The sequence below is a fragment of the Myotis brandtii genome, unplaced genomic scaffold (genome assembly GCF_000412655.1).
Source record: "Myotis brandtii unplaced genomic scaffold, ASM41265v1 scaffold1103, whole genome shotgun sequence".
NCBI lineage: Eukaryota > Metazoa > Chordata > Mammalia > Chiroptera > Vespertilionidae > Myotis > Myotis brandtii.
Genome location: NW_005353762.1, coordinates 143,141 through 157,549, shown reverse-complemented (window position 1 = coordinate 157,549; position 14,409 = coordinate 143,141). Strand labels below are relative to the sequence as shown.

At 44.4% G+C, this 14,409-nt stretch overlaps 1 long non-coding RNA gene across 1 annotated transcript; it reads left to right on the top strand.

Annotated features, from left to right (window-relative positions):
- The first annotated feature begins 616 nt into the window (after positions 1-616).
- LOC106727036 lies at positions 617-5,724 on the top strand. Its single transcript, XR_001363188.1, has 2 exons — positions 617-854; positions 5,260-5,724. It is a non-coding gene; the product is annotated as an uncharacterized LOC106727036 (long non-coding RNA).
- The last annotated feature ends 8,685 nt before the right edge of the window (positions 5,725-14,409 follow it).

Below are 14,409 nucleotides of genomic sequence, written 5' to 3'. Positions count from 1 at the left end.
ATTCACCACCTTCAAAGTCATCAGTGATGTTTTTGTTTGTTTATTTATTCGCTCATTAACAAATATTTTTTGAGCATTGTGTCCAAGCGTGAGAAGCAATGGTCAGCAAAACACTGAATTCCACCCTCATGGAGCTATGACCTATCCTCGCTTAGAGTTTGTACAGCCTACAGAGTGGTATCAATCAATCCCAAATAAACATACAGTTCAGGTAGCATGGAGCATGAGTTGGAGATTGGACCTAATTGGGGGGGGGAGGCGGTTGGGGGTCTGAGAAGACTTCAGATATGTGATAATTGCAGAGAAGTGATAATTCAACTGAAATTTAAAGGATCGAGTAGAAGGCATCCAGTGAAGAGACAGGAGAAGGAACCATTCCAGGACAAGGAACAGAATGTACAAAGGTTAGTAGTAACAAAGAATGTCTCTCAGATACACACGGGCGTGTGCAGGGATGAGCCCAGGAAAGCTGGCAAGGACACACAGTGAGGAGAAGCCACATGAAGAAATGTTCTCTTCATCCTGGGAGCGTACGGTTTTAAGCAGGGAGTGACCCACTCACATTTGTATTTTAATTCGTGGTAGACACAACATGGGAAAGAATGAAAGGGTCACGATGGAAGGTGTGGAGCACTGAGGAGGCTATCCTGGTAGTGCTTGTGAGGGCTGATGAACTGGGTGGTGGAGGAGGAGGAAGAATAGAGGATGAATTCAGAGTTGTTAAGGAGGTCAAAGTGGCGAGCATTCTCATTCATTAGATGCAGAATTGAGAGTGAGAAGGTATCGAGGTCAACTGGATTTCTGGCTTGTATAATTGGATGCTGGCTGGAACCATTGATGGGGCAAACTGAAAGGTGAGCTGGCTTTAAGTGAGTTGGTGAGTTTTTGTTGTTGTTTTAATTAATATACTATTTTTGCAGCAGTTTTAGTTTTTAGGAAAACTGGGAAGAAAGTACAGTGTCTCCACATGCCCTCTCCCTCAGCTTCCTGTTGTTAACACCTTGCACTAGTGTGGTGCTTTTGTCACAACTGAGGAATCAGTATTAAAACATTATCATTAACTGAGGTCCATCGTTTACATTGGAATTCACTCTTTGTGTTGTATAGTTCTATGGGTTTTGACAAATGAGTAATGTCATGGATCCATCATTGCAGAACCATACAGATAGCTTTGCTGTCCTAAGCCCCCTGTGCTTCATCTATTCATCCCCTCTCTCCACCGAAACTCCTGGCAACCACTGATCTGATTGCTGCTTCCCTAGTTTTCGCTTTTGCAGAATGTCATAGAGCTGGAAGCATATAGTCTGTAGCCTTCCCACTGAGCAATATGCACTTAACATTCCTCCATGTCTTTTTGTGGCTTGATAGCTTACTTGTTTTTATTAAATGAATAATATTCCATTGCTTAGATATACCCCATTCACCTACTGAAGGATATATTGGCTGCTTCCAAGTTTTAGCAATCTATAATAATAAAAAGCGTAATATGCTAATTAGACCAGACGACCTTCCGGGCGACATTCTGGACTAAGCCGCGGTGCCGTGAGGGCTGAGGAAGAGGCATCAGGCCTCTAGTTATGAATAAACCTTCTGTGAACATTTAATATGAAGGATTTTGTGTGACATAAGTTTCAACCTCATTTGGATAAATACCAAGGAGAACAAATCATATGGTAAGAGAGTGATTTGTAGTGTAAGAAACCATCAAGCTGCCTTCCAAAGTGGCTGCACCATTTTGCCTTCCACCAGCAACGAATGGGTGTTCCTGTTTCTTCACATCCCCACCAGCATTTGCCATTGTTCCTGTTTTAGGTTTAACCTTTAAAATAGGTGTGTAATGGTATCTCGTTGTTGATTTAACTTCCTATTCCCTGGTGATATATGATGTTGAACATCTTTATATTGTCTTTGGTGAAGTGTCTGTTCAGATATTTTGGACAGTTTTTATTGGCTTGTTTGTTTTTTCTTGTTCATTTTAGGAGTTCTTTGTGTATTTTGGAGAGAACTCAGTTATCCGATAGGTCTTTTGCAAATGTTCTCACCCAGTTTATGGTTTGTCTTTTCATTCTTTTAACAGAGTCTCTTGCAGAGAAGGATGGTGAGTTTGATTTTGAACTTGTTTCCCATGAGCAACCTTTGTGGCATCAAGAGGGAAATGCCAAGCAGATGGCAGGAGGGAGTCCCAGGGACAGGAGGGAACATGTGAGTCCCAGGGACCCAAATGAGAGAGTGTGGCAGGAGCAGAGAGAACAGGACTTAGTCAGTCTATTCAAGGACCTTAAGTTTGGGTGAGGAGTTTGCTCTCTATCTGATTGAAGAGTTGACTCCTGAAATTCTGGTGAGTCAGCCATTTTTGAAGCCAAGCCTTTCAATTCTGATAGAGTTAATATCGCAGCCAGATCCCTTGTCACAGGCAGTGAAGCAAATGGCATTTCGGGGTTTAATCCATTGCCTGGGGTTGAAAGTGTGTTTAATCAATATTTGTTGATTAAATGAATTAAATAACTAATATATTATGTGGTGGCATTTATATAAACATCCACATGACAAATTTATTGATTCATTCAAAATCTATTTCATGAGTTACTATTATGTGCCAGACACTGTACTATTTGCGTGAACAAAACAGACTAAGACTACTGTCCCCCGGGGCTTATATTCTATTGGGAGGAAATAGTAAGTAAAATACAAACATAACAAGTAAATTATATTGGGCATTAAAGGGATTGTCAAGCCAATATTCTATTGGGAGGAAATAGTAAGTAAAATACAAACAAGTGAATTATATTGGGCATTAAAGGGATTGTCAAGTTCCAGGAGAAAAGAAAATGTAGAGCAAGGTAAGGGAGTGCCCAGATTGTGGTATTAAATGGAAGGCCATAGCATGCTTCATGGCAAGCGACATTTAAACAAAGGTTTTAAGGAGGGGAGGGAATAGCCATACGGAGATCAGGGGAAAGCATTGCAGGGGAAGGAAACAGCTGGTGCAAAGGCCCTCAGGTAGGGAAGTTCCTATAAAGTTCAAGAAACAGCAAGGAGGTGGCTGGAGCAGAGAGAGAAAGGGGTAAGAGATAACAGGATCCCTCCTGAGGCCGCACCCCCCACCCTGTCACCAGGGCCAGGAGACCTGAGGCCAGATCCCATAAGACCCTCTAGGCCAGTGTGTGGACTTGGACCTTTTCTTCACCGGAGTGGGGAACTGTTGCCGGTGTTAAGTGGAGGGGTGACGGAATCTTGCTTGTATTTTAAAAGGATCCCTCTAGTCCACAGTGATGGTGAACCTTTTGAGCTCGGCGTGTCAGCATTTTGAAAAACCCTAACTTAACTCTGGTGCCGTGTCACATATAGAAATTTTTTGATATTTGCAACCATAGTAAAACAAAGACTTATATTTTTGATATTTATTTTATATATTTAAATGCCATTTAACAAAGAAAAATCAACCAAAATAATGAGTTCGCATGTCTCCTCTGACACACGTGTCATAGGTTCGCCATCACTAGAATCTAGTCTGTTGAGAAGAATGGAAGCAAGAAGATATGTTAATAATGGCAGTAGTTCAAGCAAGAGATGATAGTGACCTCATTTTAGATACCTCCAAAAGGCAGACTCCACAGATTTTCCTGACAGAGTGGCTATGGGGGGAGCAAAAGATAGGCAGCAAAGGTGACTTCAAGGTTTTCGACATGAGTAACTGGAAAGATGGATAAACGTACAATCAATTGAAGTAGAAAAGGATGCAGGGAAAGCAGGTTTGGGGTAGGGGTTGGTTTTGAAGTTCAGAGAACTGAGTGTGAGAGGCCTCAAGAGCTAATGTGAAGAGATGTCAAGTGGGCAGCTGGCAGGATTCTGGCTGGAGATTTGAAGTTGGGAGTCTTAGTGCATAGAAGACATGTAAATCATGACTCTGAGCGAGGTCACCTCGTGAGTGGAGATGGAGAAGGGAACACAGAAGGGACCTGGGTTCTCTCACCCCCACTCCTTACCACTTCCCCCACTGCCCCCAACCCAAGCCCGTCACCAACTGCACCTCAGCAGCCCCACCATCTCCAGGTGCCATCCTGTGCACCTTCAGCCTTTCACACAGTGACCTGAGAGGTCCCGTTAAAATTCGGTCCTGACCCTCCTCTGCTCATCCCCGCTGTGGAAATAGCTGGTGTCCATCAATGGACAAACGGATATGCAAAACATGGTGCATTCACAGAATAGAATATTATTCAGCAATAAAAATGGCTGAAGTGTGGATATGTGCTTCAACATAGATGGCGCTCAAAATACACTAAATGAAAGAAAGCCAATCTCAAAAATTCCCGTATTGTATGGTACATTTATATGATATGGTCAGAACAGACAAATCCATAGAGACAGAACCTCGTTGATGGTTGCCAAGGGTTCAAGGGAGGGAAGAATGAGGAGTGATAGCTAACAGTTAAGGGCATGCAAACATTGCAAGGTGGTGACTCTGAATATACTAAAAACCACTGAGTGGTCCAACTTAAATGGGTGAATTGCATGAACCATAAAATCTCTGTCCATGTGCCTATGTATAAACCGTGCTGTGGGTCCCCATCTCACGCAAGCTTGGTTGCTCAAGGCCCCCATCCAGCTCATGCTGTCTGTCTGACCTCTGATCTGTATGCTGCTCAGCCTCCTCCTCCGCCCCCTGGCCTCGGCCTCTCGCTGTTTCTGATAGTCACACCTCAGACACATCCGTCTGCATCTGCTGCTTCTTCCTCCATGAATCTACATGTTTCACTACCTCACCTCCCAGTTCTTCATTCAAATGCCACCTTGTCACCTCGCCAACAAGGCTTCCCTGGCAGACCACACCTGCCTAAGTGGCACTGCACCCTTCACCATGTCCTTGCTGCCTTTTTCTCCATCCCCCTCCTCACCATGCAGCCCGCTATCTACTTACCCATTTTGTTCACTGCCTGTGTCGCATCTGGAAGGTAAGCTCCCATGCGGGTGGGAATTTGCGTTGGTTTTGTTCACTGCTGAGTCCACAGGACTTAGACAGAGCTTGGCGGCCAGAAGGCAGTCAAACCACACATATGTCTGCAGTGAATACGTGGTCAGCTCTGTGCTGCCTTCGGAGCACCTCCAGAGTTATTTTCATAAAGTAATTTTTCCTGCAAGTTTTCTACACTGAACATGTATTAGACTCATAGTCAGGGTTATATAAATGTTATATAAGGAACAATGATCCTGCCACTGCTCTCCACAGCCCGCAGGATGAAATCCTAAACTCCTTTGCAGATTCTGGCTTTTTTAAAAGCCAAACTCCATGTCCCTCTCTCCCCTTGGCCAGAAAGAAAGTAGATGTTTTCTGAAACAGAAAGAGGTTTGCTTTGCTTCAAAGACGTTGAACAGGGTGCCTTGTTTGTGTCGCTGAGAGCCCTGCACATCCTTCTATGTGAGCCGACTTGTCCAAGGCCGTGCAGCAGGCCACACTCCTGACACACTGGCCCAGGCACCCTTTTTTGGTGGCTGGTCCCCAAGCACCAGAGTCCCACCTGAGCCCTTGGCAGCCCAGAAACCTCGTGGCTCTCAAGATGATGCTGCTGGGACCCTCAAGCCTTCTCCGCCCACCGAGACAATGGGCTCCAGAACCCAGCGAACAGCGCCCTGCCTGTGCGCCTTCCTCCTTCTGCTCTAAATTGATATCTCCCCTGTGTGGCTGCAGAACCATATGTATGATTAAAGCTTGCATGATAGTCTTTGCTTGAGTTCTAATCAATTATTTAAGTGCCTGCCTCCAAGCCAGACTGTAAAGCCCTGGGCACTTGGGCATTTGGGCACCTGGGCACTGGACTCTGGGTCCAGGCAGCTAGTGGTGATAAAGTCCACATATGCCTCCTTCCAGCTCCCTTGTCAGTGTCTCTGGCAAATGAGGGAGAGTGTCCTGGATAGTATTTTATTAATATATTGATTTCAGAGAGGAAGGGAGAGGGAAACAGAGAGATAAACATCAATGATGAGAGAATCCTGGATCAGCTGTCGCTTGCATGTCCTCCATCATGGATGGAGCCCGTAATCTAAGCATGTACTCTGAGAGGGAATCAAATTGTTACCTTCTGGTTCATGGGTCAATGCTCAACCACTGAGCAACACCAGCAGGGCTATAAGTTAGTGTGAGAAACATCAATGATGAGAGAGAATCCTGGATTGGCTTCCTCTTGAATGTCCTCCATCAGGGATGGAGCCCGTAATCCAGGCATGTACTCTGAGGGGGAATCAAATTGTTACCTTCTGGTTCATGGGCCAATGCTCAACAACTGAGCAACACCAGCAGGGCTATAAGTTAGTGGTTTTGTTTTCTTTGGAGAAACACCTGGAGTGGAATTGCTGGATCATATAGTAGTTCCTATTTTTAATTTTTTGAGGAACCTCCATGCTGCTTTCCATGATGTCTGCATCTATTTACATTCCCACCAACAGTGCACAGGGTTCCCTTTTCTCCACAGTATTTCTAACACTTGTTATCTTTGTTTTTTGAATAATAACCATTCTAACAGGTGTGAGGTGATAGCTCCTTCTGGCTCTGATTCGCATTTGTCTGATGATTTGATGTCGGACATGTCTTGTGTACCAGTTGACCATTCGCGGAAAATGTCTGTTTTTAAATCAGATGGTCTGGGCTCCGGAATTGACCTGGCCTGACTTGACTGTGTCAGATTGAGCCTGACATCTTCTACCAGCTCATTAGTTGGAAAGGGAGCTATTTAGAAAATAAAAACTGCCACTCTGTGGAAGGAGGGCTTATCTGCTGGGGAAAGTACTGGACTGGGAGTTGGGAACAATTCACTAATTTGAGTCTAACAACGTCACTAATAGTATAAGGGGTTGGGGTCAATCACTTAACTTTTCTGAGACTATTTCCTCAATTCTAAAATGAAAAGATCTTAGAGATTCCTTGAAACTCTAAGACTAAAGATCAACTTAGAGGACTAGCCCTCAGGGTTATATTTGCAGAAAACTTTCTTTTAATACAGTCTAATGGCATATTGTGCTGCCTGATGCAGTACAGCTTCATGATCTCCGTGGCCACAAGCAAGAAACATCAACTGAGATTCTCATCCACCTGCCAGTCCCTTCCCAGGCGGTCTTGGAGCGAGTGTGTGCCGGAAGCCGGTCCATCCTTGCTGCTTGACACAGTCGCTTCAGGGTAGAAACATCTGCACAGCATATGTTTCAAGGGACCTGGGGTATATGGCATACTGTTCTTAATATGTTTGCTCCCCTACTTAGCACTATGTGTTTTAACCAATGTCACCTCTCCGAGAAAGGTTGTTTCCCCAGGTGGGGATTTTTCTCCTGGAGTTAGGGATTAACAGGACTAAGGAAGGGAATAAATCCATAAAACCCCTTAACTAAGTGCCAGGCAGGTAGTTAATCACTTTAACTAGGAACAATCACACTTAAGCTACAAAATCTTTACTTAAGATAATCTCTTTCAGTTACTTCCTTGTTGCTTAATAGAACAATAGAGTAACCTTGGAATGGAGATAAGAAAATTTGCAGAAAAATTTCTTTTAATACAGTCTAATGGCATATTGTGCTGCCTGATGCAGTACAGCTTCATGATCTCCGTGGCCACCAGCAAGAAACATCAACTGAGATTCTCATCCACCTGCCAGTCCCTTCCCAGGCGGTCTTGGAGCGGGTGTGCAGTCATCGTCTGTCTGGGTAGAACATTGAACACTCAGGTCAGAGAGAGCTGAGTGTTGCACGCACCTACCCTACACCGCCTCCCTTTGGGACCGTCCACACCTTTGGGAACCCCTGGACCTGCTGGGATGGACCCCAACAGGTGTGCAGTCATCATCTGTCTGGGTAGAACATTGGACACTCAGGTCAGAGAGAGCTGAATGTTACACGCACCCACCCTACACCGCCTCCCTTTGGGCAAGCCATATCCAGAGACCACATTCACAGGCCAATGCAAAGCCCATGGCCCTCATTTCTCATAAGCACTCTCTCTCCATCCAGGCCTCTTGACCTGATTTAATTTTGGAAAAACGATCACTATAGCAACGGCGTTGTTCCTCTTGCAGGCAAGAAAGTCAAGGAGAGACAGTCATCAGAGCTTTCATCATGGGGTTGGTCCTGGGACCCGCCCTGCAGAGCATGAGGGCCCATCGATCTGGCTGAGGGAGGAAATGGCCCTGAATGGATGACATCTCAGACAGGAGAAGGCACAGCTGTCTGTGCTGGCTGAGATAAGAGGATTCTCAGGAAATCTGAGTCACCTTGGGCCAACTCTTTTTGGAAGCATGGAGAACTCAAAGCAGCACAGCCCGGAGGCAATGCCAGCACTTCCTTCCATCCAGGGGACCCTGGGAGTCCAAATTTCCTTTCAGTGTCCTCTGCGCTGGGCAGTCACCACTCCTGGGAAGTTTCCAGGCACCCTCACTCATGTACTGTGAGTGTGTTGTTAACGGGTCTCAGTCTCTCTGCTCATCTTGCATTGGTTTCCTTTGGAATGTTCCAACACCCTGTATCACCCTGTGCCGGGAATCTGAACATTCCAGGGTGGTAGGCTTCGTGTGACTCAGCCTCCATGTGATTTCCCAGCGGAGGGCCCTGAGACCTGAATTCTGGCCCAGGTCTGCACACTACTGACAGTCAGGTTGAAAGCCCCCCTCTGAGCCTTCATTTCCTCATATGCCAATTGCGGGTGAGGGAAAAGGGGAACAATTTTGGGAAAACAGACTTTTAGAACTGCAGTGATATTAGGACCTTTATGCCTCCTGCAAATGATTTGCTACCTGCTGGCTGATGCCTGCCATTCCATCATTAGATGGAAAAGAAATACTTTAAGTTGTTAACATGCATTTATCCTTAGTGTAAGTGAAAGATCTAAGTAGATTTCCAATAGAAGCAAAACTACTAGTAAATTACACAATGCCTCCAGGTCCCTTTGGGGGATGGAGGAAGCCCTGGTGAGGATTGGGAAGGAAAGAAACACAAATAGAAGATGCCACTTCTCACATTTTTTAGGATGTGACTTTCAGAGATTATGACATAAGAAATCAGTCTTAGAGCAAAAAAAAGGTCACTCAAAGTCAAATAATCCACCCTTGATTTTCTAAGTAGGGACACGATGACTTCAGCATTTTGTTAAGTTCCTAAAGCCAGGAGCAGTGCCTGGTATCTCATCTTCATAGCTCATGACTTTGGGAAAGCAACTCAACCTCTCGGGTCTCAGTTTCCTCAACTGTTAAATGGGATGACAGGAAGACTGTGAGGAATAAGTGAGACTATACCCTACTATGCTACTATGCCTGGCAATTGTAAGCATGCAACAAATGTTAGAATAATAATAATGATAATAATACCCAGGTTTGCCAACAAGTCTTTCCCCCAGAACCACACAGATAAACCATCCTTCTAGCAAACATTCTATACCTTTCTGTAAGATTTTTCAAAAATGGAGGTAATATAAAGTAGTTCTTAAATAAACCTAACCTAATTTTTCACAGCCCTGGTTTCCCAGACCTACTTACTGGTGGTAAGGATGGAAACCCATCAGCCATGATCCTGCCTCCTCTGGTGGGAGAGGGGGTTTACTGTAGGGGTCATTCAAAGGAACATCAATGTGGAGCCCGCTGCAAATGGACCCTCAAACTCTCAAAGAGAAATGGCATGGAGGTGTGATCAGGTAGCAAAAGGGACTGAGGAAAACGGAGCCGAGTGTGTTCTCAGAGACCTTTCACAGGAGTAGACTACGCCCACCCAAGTCTGGGTCTCACTTAGAAGCTGGAAGAGGGAGAGCTGCTCACTGGGAAGGACACAGAGAGCAGGACATGGGGTCCAAAGCCTGTCCCTGGGTGGTTGCCAGGGACAATGCTTGGAGCCAGCTTCCACTGTTGAGTTGTCCTGGCCCTGAGAACACTAGTCTTTGTCAAAAGAATGCATTTGGAAGCTCCAACCCCACAGGGGTTGGGCATTGTGGACCTGTCTGTCTGCATTTCAACTCTGGGCTTCACCCTCTGGTGAAGGTGATTCTCTGGTCCCATGGCAGCCAGAGCAGCAATGGCAACAACACACAGCCTCGCCCTTTCATGCCAAGAGCTTTGTGTGATTTGGGCCAGAGCCCTGTGCTGGGGACAGTGACAAATACACAGGAATCAAAGCAGCTGCTCCTGCCCACAGGGAGCTGACTTGCCTGCAGAAGAACCCATAGCATCTGAAGCCAGGAGAATGAAGTGCTGTCTTTCTTGAGCTCTGCCATTCTCATCTAAATACACATTACTGACAGTAGCTCAGCCTTCCTTCAAGTAGGCATTGAAAACTCAATACTCCTGGAGCCACGATAATAGGTTCCTGTCTCACTTCCAGCTGGGGAACTGCAGTCTTCCCTGGAAAGGAAAAGTGCACTCCCAGAACCAGAGGGGAGCTGATTGATATAGACAGAAGTCCCTGCCCCTGGTCTCTGATTGGTTTACCTTCATGCAAATGAGGACTCCAAATGTTCACAGTTTGAATGGTCCAAAAGGCACTGTCACACTTGGTCAGAATGGAGTCATTCTGATTGGTCAGTGGAGAAGCTGATGGGATATAGCCATGCAGCTTTGATTGAATAGGGAAAGTCTCAGTCCTATTGGTTGAAATAATATTCCAGGAACTCCTTTATAAGGGCTGTCTCAGATGATAGGAATACAGTTCAGGTAGACAACTCCATGCAGAGGCAGACAGCTCTGCACTGAAGTGCAGTTTGTGTGAGAGACCCCTGTATAGAAATGGCTGCTAGGCTCTGTTTTTTAAATTTGAGCCCAGTTAGCCATCGGGAACCCTTCTTAGTAGGTATCTAAAGAGGAGTATGTTCTTGGTAGTTATTACAACCTAAATTGTTAAACCTAAGTCTGGGTACAAATTACACAGACTGCACTAGGTTATTCATCTTAGCTAACTTTCATTTGATAAGATATGGTTTATCTCAATTAATATTTCTCATTATTTGGAGGTTATTTATTACAATGTTTAGGTTTCTGTTTTGTTATTGTTACAATTGACTCATGGCATAGTGCCATAACACAAATGAATCAAGGGTTCCAAAGCAATTCCCTGTGAAATAAAAGTAGTAATGAAATCAATGACATATACTCAGAAAAACATAATAGAAACAGAGTACATCTTAGAATAACAACAATAGTTACCTGTAAGCACAGCCTCAATGGGAATTTAGACTGATAATTTATAAATGCTGTGGCTGGTAAATCTGCAAATTCGCTAATTTCTAATACAATGTCAAAAATAAAAACATGAATAGGAATTATGGCAACTTATATCTTAAAATTGAATTTCATTAGAATGATCTTTTCCTATATTTAATGGATTTTCAGTTAAGAGACTCTATTAAATCACTTGCCAGTAACTCCATTAATTTTTTTGTACAAGTGCAGTCATGTTTTTCAAGAAAAAAACTAATTTTGTCACTAAAGGTGAAGAGACCAAAACAGAGAGGCATCATTTTAAGTTATGCTTCAGTAGCAAAGCAGTTCACACTATTTCTAAGATACTGAGGAATAAAAGACAATAAATGTCAGCTTAGAATAAAAGCACATGCTTTTATTTTAATTTAGCAATAAATTCCTTTATCAGATGATAATAAAATCAATGTAAGAGAAATTACTACTGAGTGTGACAGCAAATATTTTCATTGGTGATTTGTCTAAACCAGTGGTTCTCAACTAAGGTCAATTTTCCATCCCCGTCCACCTGCCGGCGACATTGGCAATATCTGGAAATACTTTGATTGTTATAGCTGGGGATGGAGGTAAAGGGGGGGTTGCTACTAGCATCTATGTGTAGAAAAGCCAGGATGCTGCTAACATCCTACAAAGTAAAGACAGTCCTCACAACAAAGAGTTATCTGGCCCCAAAATGTCAGTAGAGCTCAAGTTGAAAACTCTGGTCTAAACCACTAATGTGCAGAATATGGATCATCTGTATGGATAGACTGAAAGAGGGGAGAGAGGGAAATGAACTTGAAGACTTGGCCTGTCTTCTCTTGAAAATTCATGCTGGGACAATCAGACACCTGCAGCCATCCCACATACAGCTGCTTGATTGGCGTAGACGAGGCCAACAAATCCCCTCCATCATGATTCAGTGTTGAAGTAAATTGTGAAAACTGTGAATATGGTCAATTTGTGGTCACTGGAAGTTCATCTTATAAGCTCATCTCATGAGGAAATGAGCCCAAGTTCAAGATTCTCCTTTTCCACCAGCAGAATGAAGCACTTGAGGGGAGGGAGCACTTTCTTGGGGTTTTGAAAGGAGTATTTAAGTTAAGAGAAAAGCCATTCTCAGGACCTCGAATAGCTTATAAAGACAGCGCATCTCACTGATACGCGCCCAAGTTCAAGATTCTCCTTTTCCACCAGCAGAATGCAGCACTTGGCGGGGGGAGCACTTTCTTGGGGTTTAGAAAGGAGTATTTAAGTTAAGAGAAAAACCATTCTCAGGACCTCGAATAGCTTATAAAGACAGTGCATCTCACTGATACGTTGAGGATGAATTTTCAAGGCAAAAGCTGCATTCCCACTCAGAGTGAATAGACTTCAGAAGTGAGCTTGCTGCCTGCCAGAGTCCCAGGTGGTGAGCATTGGGGGTGATCTCTGTTGTTGGATTTCCAAATCTATTGGGGGCTTTTTTATTCCCCATGCTTTGAAGTTAACCTTGTGGGCAGTAGACATGCGGCCTTCTAATCTCATTTTAGGTGAGAATATTTCCATTCTCAATGGGAAAGAAAAGGAGAGCCTCCTGCAGGGAGTGCCCAGGGAGCTGAGTTCCTCATAGAGTCCTGCCCACTCCTGGGGTCAGCGGAGAGGCTGCATGCTTAGAGGTGGGCAGGCAGAGGACCAAGAGCCAGCAGACCTGAGATCTGAGGGGTAGGATACCAAAGCACATGCAGCAGGCACTGCAAGACTTGAAAGCCAATGAGGATAAAGATCCAGGATACATCAGTGGGTACCAGTGCAGACTAAAACATCCCTCAGACTAGTGCCTCTCTCCACCGCCCCCTGTCCGTGTTAGATAATGGGCTCAGATACTTTTCTGGAAAGACAAGAAAGGTGAGAGAACCCTAGATTTGAATTTAAGGAAAAGAAAAAAGAAAAACATGAGAAAATTTCTGCCATGGGGCTAAGTGCACTCTGAATATTCTGAATTAGCAAAGTTGTTTTTTACTCTCAGGTAGAATTGAACTCAGAATCTAGAATCCAATGATGCTACTAGAGTTAATACAATTATTATAATAAACAGAGCCCCCTTTCTTACAATGCCGAGTACAAAGTCTGAAAATCTACATCCCACTGCACTCCGGAAGGTGTAGATTTCTACCAACAAATGTTAGAATAATGCTTGCTGACCAATGTCAACCATTAGAAACCCAAAGCTGGGACAGCTGCTCTTGCCTTGGCTTTCCCCCTAACGACCACACAATCACATGCTGGGTGACTGTGCCAGGAGTGCTCTGGCCCCGCAGAGACTGAGAAAAATGATCTGTCATAGGGCATTTCCTTGGAGCAGATACTTGGGCACTGGGAGCATCATAGGGTTTTATTTACAGAAACCAGGGTGCTGGCCAGGAACTGGAAAGAGGAGATGGTTACACGAAGTTAGAGTTTCAAGGAGCCGGTGGATTCTCCCAGTAGAAGAAAATGAATAGTTTCAAAGTGCTGCCTTGGAATTTCCGTACAGACGCCAATCCCCAGAAGGCAGCAGGTTGTCAAGTGGCACCCCTGGCCGAGTCCCTCCTCTCTTGGTGAGTGGGAAAGGGTGTAAGCACACCACCACAATGACTTTCAAAGCACCCTTTAAAGCTTGCTCCAAAATTAACCACACACCCACATAAAACAGCAGAATACAAAGCTCATCAAATATTAGGGCTGAGGAGTGCTTCCAAAATTATCCAGTCTGGCGACTCCATTCTGCAGATGAGGGCCCAGAGACCCAGAGACGACATGCCTGATCTTTGTGACCACGTCAGATATTGGGAATAAAATTGGGAATAGAATTCTGGCCCTCGAACGCCTAGTGCAGACTGCTTTTATCTGTTGCTAACATTTTTAAAAAGCAAAACCAAAAAATGCTGAGTTGTTTTTGTGGGTGATTGGTTTGTTTTGTTTTTCTGACTGACTTGTCCAGGATGACAGCAGGACACAGCAAGGAAATGGAGCACAATAGTGTGGCCTGGGAGATGGGAAGGGGCAAGGGTCTCCCAAGTGCCAAGATGGGCAACGGCCCTGAATAAGAAAGAGAGTTGGTCTCAATAGTCCTGAGCTGTGGTTTCCAAATGTGTTGATCACCTATTGCTAAAATGTTTGAGCATTAAATTGTAGCTATGTTTTATTATATCCATGTATTATATATACAAACATGTGCACCCAAGATAGAACA